The following is a 12,769-nucleotide window of genomic DNA, read 5'->3' as shown; positions in this document are numbered from 1 at the left end:
TGATCGGGTGTGATAGATTCCAACGTTCACATGCAACGGGTGTAAGACAGATTTACACATGCAAACACTTAGGTTGACTTGACGAGCCTAGCATGTACAGACATGGCCTCGGAACACAAAAGACCGAAAGGTCGAGCATGAGTCGTATAGAAGATACGATCAACATGAAGATGTTCACCGATGTTGACTAGTTCGTCTCACGTGATGATCGGACACGACCTAGTTAACTCGGATCATGTTATACTTAGATGACTGGAGGGATGTCTATCTGAGTGGGAGTTCATTGAATAATTTGATTAGATGAACTTAATTATCATGAACTTAGTCTAAAATCTTTACAATATGTCTTGTAGATCAAATGGCCAACGTTGTCCTCAACTTCAACGCGTTCCTAGAGAAAACCAAGATGAAAGACGATGGCAACAACTATACGGACTAGGTCCGGAACCTGAGGATCATCCTCATAGCTGCCAAGAAAGATTATGTCCTACAAGCACCGCTAGGTGACGCACCCGTCCCACAGAACCAAGACGTTATGAACGCTTGGCAGACACGTGCTGATGATTACTCCCTCGTTCAGTGCGGCATGCTTTACAGCTTAGAACCGGGGCTCCAAAAACGTTTTGAGAGACACGGAGCATATGAGATGTTCGAAGAGCTGAAAATGGTTTTCCAAGCTCATGCCCAGGTCGAGAGATATGAAGTCTCCGACAAGTTTTTCAGCTGTAAGATGGAGGAAAATAGTTCTGTCAGTGAGCACATACTCACAATGTCTGGGTTACATAACCGCTTGACTCAGCTGGGAGTTAATCTCCCGGATGACGCAGTCATTGACAGAATCCTTCAGTCGCTTCCACCAAGCTACAAGAGCTTTGTGATGAACTTCAATATGCAGGGGATGGAAAAGACCATTCCTGAATTATTTGCAATGCTGAAATCAGCAGAGGTAGAAGTCAAAAAGGAACATCAAGTGTTGATGGTGAATAAAACCACTAAGTTCAAGAAAGGCAAGGGTAAGAAGAACTTCAAGAAGGACGGCAAGGGAGTTTCCGCGCCCGGTAAGCAAGCTACCGGGAAGAAGCCAAAGAATGGACCCAAGCCCGAGACTGAGTGCTTTTATTGCAAGGGAAGTGGCCACTGGAAGCGGAACTGCCCCAAATACTTAGCGGACAAGAAGGCCGGCAAAACAAAAGGTATATGTGATATACATGTAATTGATGTGTACCTTACCAGTACTCGTAGTAGCTACTGGGTATTTGATACCGGTGCAGTTGCTCACATTTGTAACTCAAAGCAGGAGCTGCGGAATAAGCGGAGACTGGCGAAGGACGAGGTGACGATGCGCGTCGGGAATGGTTCCAGGGTCGATGTGATCGCCGTCGGCACGCTACCTCTGCATTTACCTACGGGATTAGTTTTAAACCTCAATAATTGTTATTTAGTGCCAGCTTTGAGCATGAACATTGTATCAGGATCTCGTTTAATTCGAGATGGCTACTCATTTAAATTCGAGAATAATGGTTGTTCTATTTATATGAGAGATATGTTTTATGGTCATGCTCCGATGGTGAATGGTTTATTCTTAATGAATCTCGAGCGTAATGCTACACATGTTCATAGTGTGAATACCAAAATATGTAAGGTTGATAATGATAGTCCCACATACTTGTGGCACTGCCGCCTTGGTCACATAGGTGTCAAACGCATGAAGAAGCTCCATGCAGATGGACTTTTAGAGTCTCTTGATTATGAATCATTTGACACGTGCGAACCATGCCTCATGGGTAAAATGACCAAGACTCCGTTCTCAGGAACAATGGAGCGAGCAACCAACTTATTGGAAATCATACATACTGATGTGTGCGGTCCAATGAGCGTTGAGGCTCGCGGTGGCTATCGTTATGTTCTCACCCTCACTGATGACTTGAGTAGATATGGGTATGTCTACTTAATGAAACACAAGTCTGAAACCTTTGAGAAGTTCAAGGAATTTCAGAGTGAGGTTGAGAATCAACGTGACAGAAAAATCAAGTTCCTACGATCAGATCGTGGAGGAGAATACTTGAGTCACGAATTTGGCACACACTTAAGAAAATGTGGAATAGTTTCGCAACTCATGCCGCCTGGAACACCTCAGCGTAATGGTGTGTCCGAACGTCGTAATTGCACTCTATTAGATATGGTGCGATCTATGATGTCTCTTACCGATTTACCGCTATCTTTTTGGGGCTATGCTTTAGAGACTGCCGCATTCACTTTAAATAGGGCTCCGTCGAAATCCGTTGAGACGACACCGTATGAATTATGGTTTGGGAAGAAACCTAAGCTGTCGTTTCTAAAAGTTTGGGGATGCGATGCTTATGTCAAGAAACTTCAACCTGAAAAGCTCGAACCCAAGTCGGAAAAATGCGCCTTCATAGGATACCCTAAAGAAAATATTGGGTATACCTTCTACCTCAGATCCGAAGGCAAGATCTTTGTTGCCAAGAATGGATCCTTTCTAGAGAAAGAGTTTCTCTCCAAAGAAGTAAGTGGGAGGAAAGTAGAACTTGATGAAGTATTACCTCTTGAACCGGAAAATGGCGCAACTCAAAGAAATGTTCCTGAGGTGCCTGCACCGACTAGAGAGGAAGTTAATGATGATGATCATGAAACTTCAGATCAAGTTGCTACTGAACTTCGTAGGTCCACAAGGACACGTTCCACACCAGAGTGGTACGGCAACCCTGTCTTGGAAATCATGTTGTTAGACAATGGTGAACCTTCGAACTATGAAGAAGCGATGGCGGGCCCGGATTCCGACAAATGGCTAGAAGCCATGAAATCCGAGATAGGATCCATGTATGAAAACGAAGTATGGACTTTGACTGACTTGCCTGTTGAACGGCGAGCCATAGAAAATAAATGGATCTTTAAGAAGAAGACAGACGCGGATGGTAATGTGACCATCTATAAAGCTCGGCTTGTCGCTAAGGGTTATCGACAAGTTCAAGGGGTTGACTACGATGAGACTTTCTCACCGGTAGCGAAGCTAAAGTCCGTCGGAATCATGTTAGCAATTGCCGCATTCTATGCTTATGAGATATGGCAAATGGACGTCAAAACGGCATTCCTTAATGGTTTCCTTAAGGAAGAATTGTATATGATGCAGCCGGAAGGTTTTGTCGATCCTAAGAATGCTGACAAGGTGTGCAAGCTCCAACGCTCGATTTATGGGCTGGTGCAAGCATCTCGGAGTTGGAACATTCGCTTTGATGAGATGATCAAAGCTTTTGGGTTTACGCAGACTTATGGAGAAGCCTGCGTTTACAAGAAAGTGAGTGGGAGCTCTGTAGCATTTCTCATATTATATGTAGATGACATACTTTTGATGGGAAATGATATAGAACTTTTGGACAGCATTAAGGCCTACTTGAATAAGAGTTTTTCAATGAAGGACCTTGGAGAAGCTGCTTATATATTAGGCATCAAGATCTATAGGGATAGATCAAAACGCCTCATAGGTCTTTCACAAAGCACATACCTTGATAAGATATTGAAGAAGTTCAATATGGATCAGTCTAAGAAGGGGTTCTTGCCTGTGTTGCAAGGTATGAAATTGAGCTCAGCTCAATGTCCGACCACGGCAGAAGATATAGAAGAGATGAGTGTCATCCCCTATGCCTCAGCCATAGGGTCTATTATGTATGCCATGCTGTGTACCAGACCTGATGTAAACCTTGCCATAAGTTTGGTAGGAAGGTACCAAAGTAATCCCGGCAAGGAACACTGGACAGCGGTCAAGAATATCCTGAAGTACCTGAAAAGGACTAAGGACATGTTTCTCGTTTATGGAGGTGACGAAGAGCTCGTCGTAAAGGGTTACGTCGACGCTAGCTTCGACACAGATCAGGATGACTCTAAGTCACAAACCGGATACGTGTATATGTTGAATGGTGGGGCAGTAGCTGGTGCAGTTGCAAGCAGAGCGTCGTGGCGGGATCTACATGTGAAGCGGAGTACATGGCAGCCTCGGAGGCAGCGCATGAAGCAATTTGGGTGAAGGAGTTCATCACCGACCTAGGAGTCATACCCAATGCGTCGGGGCCAATCAAACTCTTCTGTGACAACACTGGAGCTATTGCACTTGCCAAGGAGCCCAGGTTTCACAAGAAGACCAGGAACATCAAGCGTCGCTTCAACTCCATTCGTGAAAATGTTCAAGATGGAGACATAGATATTTGTAAAGTACATACGGACCTGAATGTAGCAGATCCGTTGACTAAACCTCTCCCTAGAGCAAACATGATCAACACCAGAATTCCATGGGTGTTCGATTCATCACAATGTAACTAGATTATTGACTCTAGTGCAAGTGGGAGACTGTTGGAAATATGCCCTAGAGGCAATAATAAAAGCATTATTATTATATTTCCTTATTCATGATAATTGTCTTTATTCATGCTATAATTGTGTTATCCGGAAATCGTAATACATGTGTGAATAATAGACACCAACATGTCCCTAGTAAGCCTCTAGTTGACTAGCTCGTTGATCAACAGATAGTCATGGTTTCCTAACTATGGACATTGGATGTCATTGATAACGAGATCACATCATTAGGAGAATGATGTGATGGACAAGACCCAATCCTAAACATAGCATAAGATCGTATAGTTCGTTTACTAGAGTTTTTCCAATGTCAAGTATCCTTTCCTTAGACCATGAGATCGTGTAACTCCCGGATACCGTAGGAGTGCTTTGGGTGTACCAAACGTCACAACGTAACTGGGTGACAATAAAGGTATACTACGGGTATCTCCGAAAGTGTCTGTTGGGTTGACACGGATCAAGACTGGGATTTGTCACTCCGTATGACGGAGAGGTACCACTGGGCCCACTCGGTAATGCATCATCATTATGAGCTCAAAGTGATCAAGTGTCTGGTCACGGGATCATGCATTACGGTACGAGTAAAGTGACTTGCCGTTAACGAGATTGAACGAGGTATTGGGATACCGACGATCGAATCTCGGGCAAGTAACGTACCGATTGACAAAGGGAATTGTATACGGGGTTGCTTGAATCCTCGACATCATGGTTCATCCGATGAGATCATCGAGGAGCATGTGGGAGCCAACATGGGTATCCAGATCCCGCTGTTGGTTATTGACCGGAGAGCAATCTCGGTCATGTCTACATGTCTCCCGAACCCGTAGGGTCTACACACTTAAGGTTTGGTGACGCTAGGGTTGTAGAGATATGAGTATGCAGTAATCTGAAAGTTGTTCGGAGTCCCGGATGAGATCCCGTACGTCACGAGGAGTTCCGGAATGGTCCGGAGGTAAAGAATTATCTATAGGAAGTGAAGTTTTGGCCATCGGGAGAGTTTCGGGGGTCACCGGTATTGTACCGGGACCATCGGATGGGTCCCGGGGGTCCACCGGGTGGGGCCACCCATCCCGGAGGGCCCCATGGGCTGAAGTGGGGAGGAGAACCAGCCCATAGTGGGCTGGTGCGCCCCCCAAGGCCCACCCCTTGCGCCTAGGGTTAAAACCCTAGGGTGGGGGGCTCCCCACTTGCCTTGGGGGGCACTCCACCCCCCTTGGCCGCTGCCCCCCCTAGGCCCCCTATATATAGTGGGGGGGAGGGAGGGCTTCTCACCCATGCCTTTTGTGCCTCCCTCTCCCTCTCCAACACCCCCTCCTCCTCCATAGAGCTTGGCGAAGCCCTGCTACGGTAACTATTGCATTCACCACCACACCGTCGTGCTGATGGATCTTCATCAACCTCTCCTTCCCCCTTGCTGGATCAAGAAGGAGGAGACGTCACGCTGACCGTACGTGTGTTGAACGCGGAGGTGTCGTCCGTTCGGCGCTAGGATCTCCGGTGATTTGGATCACGTCGAGTACCACTCCCTCATCCCCGTTCTTTGAACGCTTCCGCTCGCGATCTACAAAGGTATGTAGATGCATCCGATCACTCATTGCTAGATGAACTCATAGATGGATCTTGGTGAAACCGTAGGAAATTTTTTGTTTTCTGCAACGTTCCCCAACAGTGGCAACAGCTGCCGTGCACACTAACTTCTTGTTTTTTGCATCCCGTGCAAACTATGTGGCAACTTGATAGTAAAATACACGGCACATTTTGTTCATACATGGACGGCAACTTTCTTTCAACTACCCCCACCCATAACCAAACATTCTACGTGATTCTAATTTTTTTGTCCCTCTGCTGTTCTTTACATGAACTCTGCTTCTCATTTGTTCACTTTTAAATGCAGGTCATGTTCCCCATGTTCCAGGAGCTTGCACCACATGACCCACGCGACAAGTGTGGTCACCACTATGCGATCTGCCTTGACCTGAAGAACCAACGTTTCGAGGTGCTTGATTCAATCCGTTCGGAAGCTGATGCAGACCTTACTACGCATGCCGAATTCTTCATTAACAACCTCAAAGAGACATGGAATCGTCACTACGAACATTCAAAGGTCCAGATCAGGCATTTCCTGACTGAGTATGTGGCGACTGCGAAGCAAGGGAACACGTAATTGTTGGGGAACGTAGCAGAAATTCAAAATTTTCTTACGTGTCACCAAGATCTATCTATGGAGAAACCAGCAATGAGGGGAAGGAGAGTGCATCTACATACCCTTGTAGATCGCTAAGCGGAAGCGTTCAAGAGAACGGGGTTGAAGGAGTCGTACTCATCGTGATCCAAATCACCAGAGATCCTAGTGCCGAACGGACAGCACCTCCGCGTTCAACACACGTACAGCCCGATGACGTCTCCCATGCCTTGATCCAGCAAGGAGAGAGGGAGAGGTTGAGGAAGACTCCATCCAGCAGCAGCACAACGGTGTGGTGGTGCTGGAGGAGCGTGGTGATCCAGCAGGGCTTCGCCAAGCACTGCAAGATATGAGGAGAAAGAGAGGGATAGGGCTGCACCAAGAAAGAGAGATCAAATCGCGTGTATTGGGCAGCCCCTAGGCCAAGTATATATAGGGGAAGGGGAGGGGGCTGCGCCCCCTCTAGGGTTCCCACCCCTAGGGGGGCGGCAGCCCTAGATGGCTTTGGGGTGGCGGCCAAGAGGGGCAGGAGAGGGAGGCGCAGGGAGCATGGGCCTTAGGGCCCATCTTCCCTTAGGGTTTGCCCCCTCTCCCCTCTAGGCGCATGGGCCATGGTGGGAGGCACCCTAGCCCACCTAGGGGCTGGTGCCTTCTCACACTTGGCCCATGTATGCCTTTGTGGCCCATGCCCCCCCGGTGGACCCCCGGACCCCTCAGGTGGTCCCGGTACATTACCGATAAACCCCAAAACTTTTCCGGTGACCAAAACAGGACTTCCCATATATAAATCTTTACCTCCGGACCATTCCGGAACTCCTCGTGATGTCCGGGATCTCATCAGGGACTCCGAACAACATTCGGTAACCACGTATATCTTCCTTTATAACCCTAGCGTCATCGAACCTTAAGTGTGTAGACCCTACGGGTTCGGGAACCATGCGGACATGACCGAGATTGCTCTCCGGTCAATAACCAACAGCGGGATCTGGATACCCATATTGGCTCCCACATGTTCCACGATGATCTCATCGGATGAACCACGATGTCAAGGACTTAATCAATCCCGTATACAATTCCCTTTGTCTATCGGTACGATACTTGCCCGAGATTCGATCGTCGGTATCCCGATACCTTGTTCAATCTCGTTACCGGCAAGTCTCTTTACTCGTTCCGTAACACATCATCCCGTGATCAACTCCTTGATCACATTGTGCACATTATGATGATGTCCTACCGAGTGGGCCCAGAGATACCTCTCCGATTACACGGAGTGACAAATCCCAGTCTCGATTCGTGCCAACCCAACAGACACTTTCGGAGATACCTGTAGTGTACCTTTATAGCCACCCAGTTACGTTGTGACGTTTGGTACACCCAAATTATTCCTAGGTATCCGGGAGTTGCACAATCTCATGGTCTAAGGAAATGATACTTGACATTAGAAAAGCTTTAGCATACGAACTACATGATCTTTGTGCTAGGCTTAGGATTGGGTCTTGTCCATCACATCATTCTCCTAATGATGTGATCCCGTTATCAACGACATCCAATGTCCATGGTCAGGAAACCGTAACCATCTATTATTCAACAAGCTAGTCAACTAGAGGCTTACTAGGGACATGGTGTTGTCTATGTATCCACACATGTATCTGAGTTTCCTATCAATACAATTCTAGCATGGATAATAAACGATTATCATGAATAAGGAAATATAATAATAACTAATTTATTATTGCCTCTAGGGCATATTTCCAACAGTCTCCCACTTGCACTAGAGTCAATAATCCAGTTCACATCGATATGTGATTGACACTCAAGGTCACATCCCCATGTGACTAACACTCAAAGAGTTCTGGGTTTGATCATGTTATGCTTGTGAGAGGGGTTATAGTCAACGGGTCTGAATCTTTCAGATCCGTGTGTGCTTTACAAATCTCTATGTCATCTCCTAGATGCAGCTACCACGTTTTATTTGGAGTTATTCCAAATAACTGTTCTACTATACGAATCCAGTTTACTACTCAGAATAATCTGGATTAGTGTCAAAGTTTGCATCGGCGTAACCCTTTACGACGAACTCTTTTACCACCTCCATAATCGAGAAAATTCCTTAGTCCACTAGTTACTAAGGATAACTTTGACCGCTGTCCTGTGATCCATTCTTGGATCACTCTTGTACCCCTTGACTGACTCATGGCAAGGCACATTTCAGGTGCGGTACACAGCATAGCATACTGTAGAGCCTATGTCTTAAGCATAGGGGATGACCTTCGTCCTTTCTCTCTATTCTGTCGTGGTCGAGCTTTAAGTCTTAACTTCATACCTTAAAACTCACGCAAGAACTCCTTCTTTGACTGATCCATCTTGAACACCGTCAAGATCATGTCAATGTATGTGCTCATTTGAAAGTACCATTAGGCGTTTTGATCTATCCTTATAGATCTTGATGCTCAATGTTCAAGTAGCTTAATCCAGGCTTTCCATTGAAAAACACTTTCCAAATAACCCTATATGCTTTCCAGAAATTCTACGTCATTTTTGATCAACAACATATACTCATCAGAAATTCTATAGTGCTCCCACTCACTTCTTTGGAAATACAAGTTTCTCATAAACTTTGTATACACCCAAAATCTTTGATCATCAAAGCATACATTCCAACTCCGAGATGCTTACTCCAGTCCCTAGAAGGATTGCTGGAGCTTTGCATACTTATTAGCATCTTTCAGGATTGACAAAACCTTCCGGTTGTATCACATACAACCTTTCCTCAAGGAAATCGTCGAGGAAACAATGTTTTGACATCCTATCTGCAAGATTTCATAAATAAAGCAGTAATCGCTAATATAATTCCAACAGACTCTTAGCATCGCTACGAGTGAGAAAGTCTCATCATAGTCAACTCCTTGAACTTGTCGGAAAACATCTTAACGACAAGTCGAGCTTTCTTAATGGTGATACTTACCATCATTGTCCGTCTTCCTTTTAAAATCCATCTGTACTCAACAGCCTCACGACCATCGAGCTGTTCTGTCAAAGTCTACACTTTGTTTCCATACATGGATCCTCTCTCGGATTTTATGGCTTCCAGCCATTTATCGGAATCTAGGCCCACCATCGCTCCTCCATAGCTTGTAGGTTCATTGTTGTCTAACAACATGACTTCCAAGACAGGATTACGTACCACTCTGAAGTAGTACGGACCCTTGTCATCCCACGAGGTTTGGGAGTGACTTGATCCGAAGTCTCATGATCAATATCATAAGCTTCCACTTTAATTGGTGTAGGTGCCACAGAAACAACTCTTTGTGCCCTGCTATACACCAGTTGAAGTGACGGTTCAATAACCTCATCAAGTCTCCACCATCCTCCCACTCAATTCTTTCGAGAGAAACTTTTCCTCGAGAAAGGACCCGATTCTAGAAACAATCCCTTATTGCTTTCGGATCTGAGACAGGAGGTATACCCAACTGTTTTGGGTGTCCTATGAAGATGCATTTATCCGCTTAGGGTTCGAGCTTATCATCCTGAAACTTTTCCACATAAGCGTCGCAGCCCCAAATTTTTTTAAGAAATGATAGCTTAGGTTTCTCTAAACCATAGTTCATACGGTGTCATCTCATCGGAATTACGTGGTGCCCTATTTAAAGTGAATGTGGTTGTCTCTAATGCCTAACCCATAAATTATCGTGGTAATTCGATAAGAGACATCATGGTATGCATCATATCCAATAGGGTGCAGTTATGATGTTCGGACACACCATCACCCTATGGTGTTCCAGGCTGTATCGGTTGTGAAACAATTTCCACAATGTCTTAATTCTGTGCCAAACTCGTAATTCAGATATTCATCTCTATGATCATATCATAGATCTTTTATCCTCTTGTCACGACGATCTTTCAACTTCACACTGAAATTACTTGAACCTTTCAATAATTCAGACTCGTGATTCATCAAGTAAATATACTCAACATCTACTCAAATCATCTGTGAAGTAAGAACATAACGATATCCACTACATGCCTCAGCACTCATTGGACTGCACACATCAAAATGTAGTACTTCCAACAAATTGCTTTCTAGTTCCATTTTACTGAAACCGAGGCTTTCAGTCATCTTGACCATGTGGTATGATTTGCATGTCTCAAGTGATTCAAAATCAAGTCAGTCCAAACGATCCATCTGTATAGAGTTTCTTCATGCATATCTACCAACAAACATGGTTCGCATGTCTCAATCCTTTCAAAAATGAGTGAGTCCAAAGATCCATCAACATGGAGCTTCTTCATGTGTTTTATACCGATATGACTTAAGTGGCAGTGCCACAAGTAGGTGGTACTATCATTACCATCCTATATCTTTTGGCATGAACATGTGTATCACTAAGATCGAGATTCAATAAACCATTCATTTTAGGCGTAAGACCATTGAAGGTATTATTCAAATAAACAGAGTAACCATTATTCTCCTTAAATGAATAACCGTATTGCGATAGACATAATCCAATCATGTCTATGCTCAACGCAAACACCAATCTCGATGGTAGAGGGAGCGTGCGATGCTTGATGACATCAAGCTTGGAAAAACTTCCAACACATATCGCCAGCTCACCTTTAGCTAGTCTCCATTTACTCCGTAGCTTTTATTTCGAGTTACTAACACTTAGCAACCGAACCGGTATCTAATACCCTGGTGCTACTAAGAGTACTAGTAAAGTACACATCAACACAATGTATATCCAATATACTTCTATCGACCTTGCCAGCCTTCTAATCTACCAAGTATCTAGGGTAATTCTGCTCCAGTGGCTGTTCCCCTTATTACAGAAGCACTTAGTCTTCGGTTTGGGTTCAACCTTGGGTTTCTTCACTAGAGCAGCAGCTGAATTGCCGTTTCATGAAGTATCCCTTCGTGCCCTTGCCCTTCTTGAAACTAGTGGTTTCACCAACCATCAAATATTGATGCTCCTTCTTGATTTCTACTTTCGCGGTGTCAAACATCGCGAATACCTCAAAGATCATCATATATGTCCTCGATATGTTATAGTTCATCACGAAGCTCTAGCAGCTTGGTGGTAATGACTTCGGAAAAACATCATTATCTCATCTGGAAGATCAACTCCCACTCGATTCAAATGATTGTTGTACTCAGAAAATCTGAGCACAAGCTCAACAATTGAGCTTTTCTCCTTAGTTTGTAGGCTAAGAAAATCGTCGGAGGTCTTTATACCTCTTGACGTGGGCACGAGCCTGAAATCCCAATTTTAGCCCTCGAAACAACTCATATGTTCCGCGACGTTTCAAAAACGTCCCCGGTGCCTCAACTCTAAACCGTTTAACTGAACTATCACGTAGTTATCAAAATGTGTATGTCAGATGTTCGCAACATCCACAGATAACGTTCGAGGTTCAGCACACTGAGCGGTGCATTAAGGACACAAGCCGTCTATGAAGCAATGAGGACAATCCTCGGTTTACGGACCTAGTCCGCATAATTGCTACTATCAACTTTCAACTAATTTTTCTCTAGGAACATATCTAAACAGTAGAACTAAAGCGCGAGCTACGACATAATTTGCAAAATCCTTTTTGACTATGTTCAGGATAAACAAGTTCATCTTATGAACTCCCACTCAGATAGACATCCCTCTAGTCATCTAAGTGATTACATGATCCGAGTCAACTAGGCCGTGTCCGATCATCACGTGAGACGGACTAGTCAACATTGGTGAACATCTTCATGTTGATCGTATCTTCTATACGACTCATGCTCGACCTTTCGGTCTCTTGTGTTCCGAGGCCATGTCTGTACATGCTAGGCTCGTCAAGTTAACCTAAGTGTTTCGCATGTGTTTCCGAGGCCATGTCTATACATGCTAGGCTCGTCAACACCCGTTGTATTCGAACGTAAGAATCTAACACCCGATCATCACGTGGTGCTTCGAAACAACGAACTATCACAACGGTGCATAGTTAGGGGGAACACTTTCTTGAAATTTTAATGAGGGATCATCTTATTTACTACCGTCGTTCTAAGCAAATAAGATGTATAAACATGATAAACATCACATGCAATCAAATAGTGACATGATATGGCCAATATCATATTGCTCCTTTTGATCTTCATCTTCAGGGCTCCATGATCATCATCGTCACCGGCATGACACCATGATCTCCATCATCATGATCTCCATCATCGTGTCTCCATGAAGTTGC

This window comes from Triticum urartu, chromosome 7 (assembly GCF_003073215.2).
Source record: "Triticum urartu cultivar G1812 chromosome 7, Tu2.1, whole genome shotgun sequence".
Lineage (NCBI taxonomy): Eukaryota > Viridiplantae > Streptophyta > Magnoliopsida > Poales > Poaceae > Triticum > Triticum urartu.
This window is presented reverse-complemented; position numbering follows the sequence as displayed.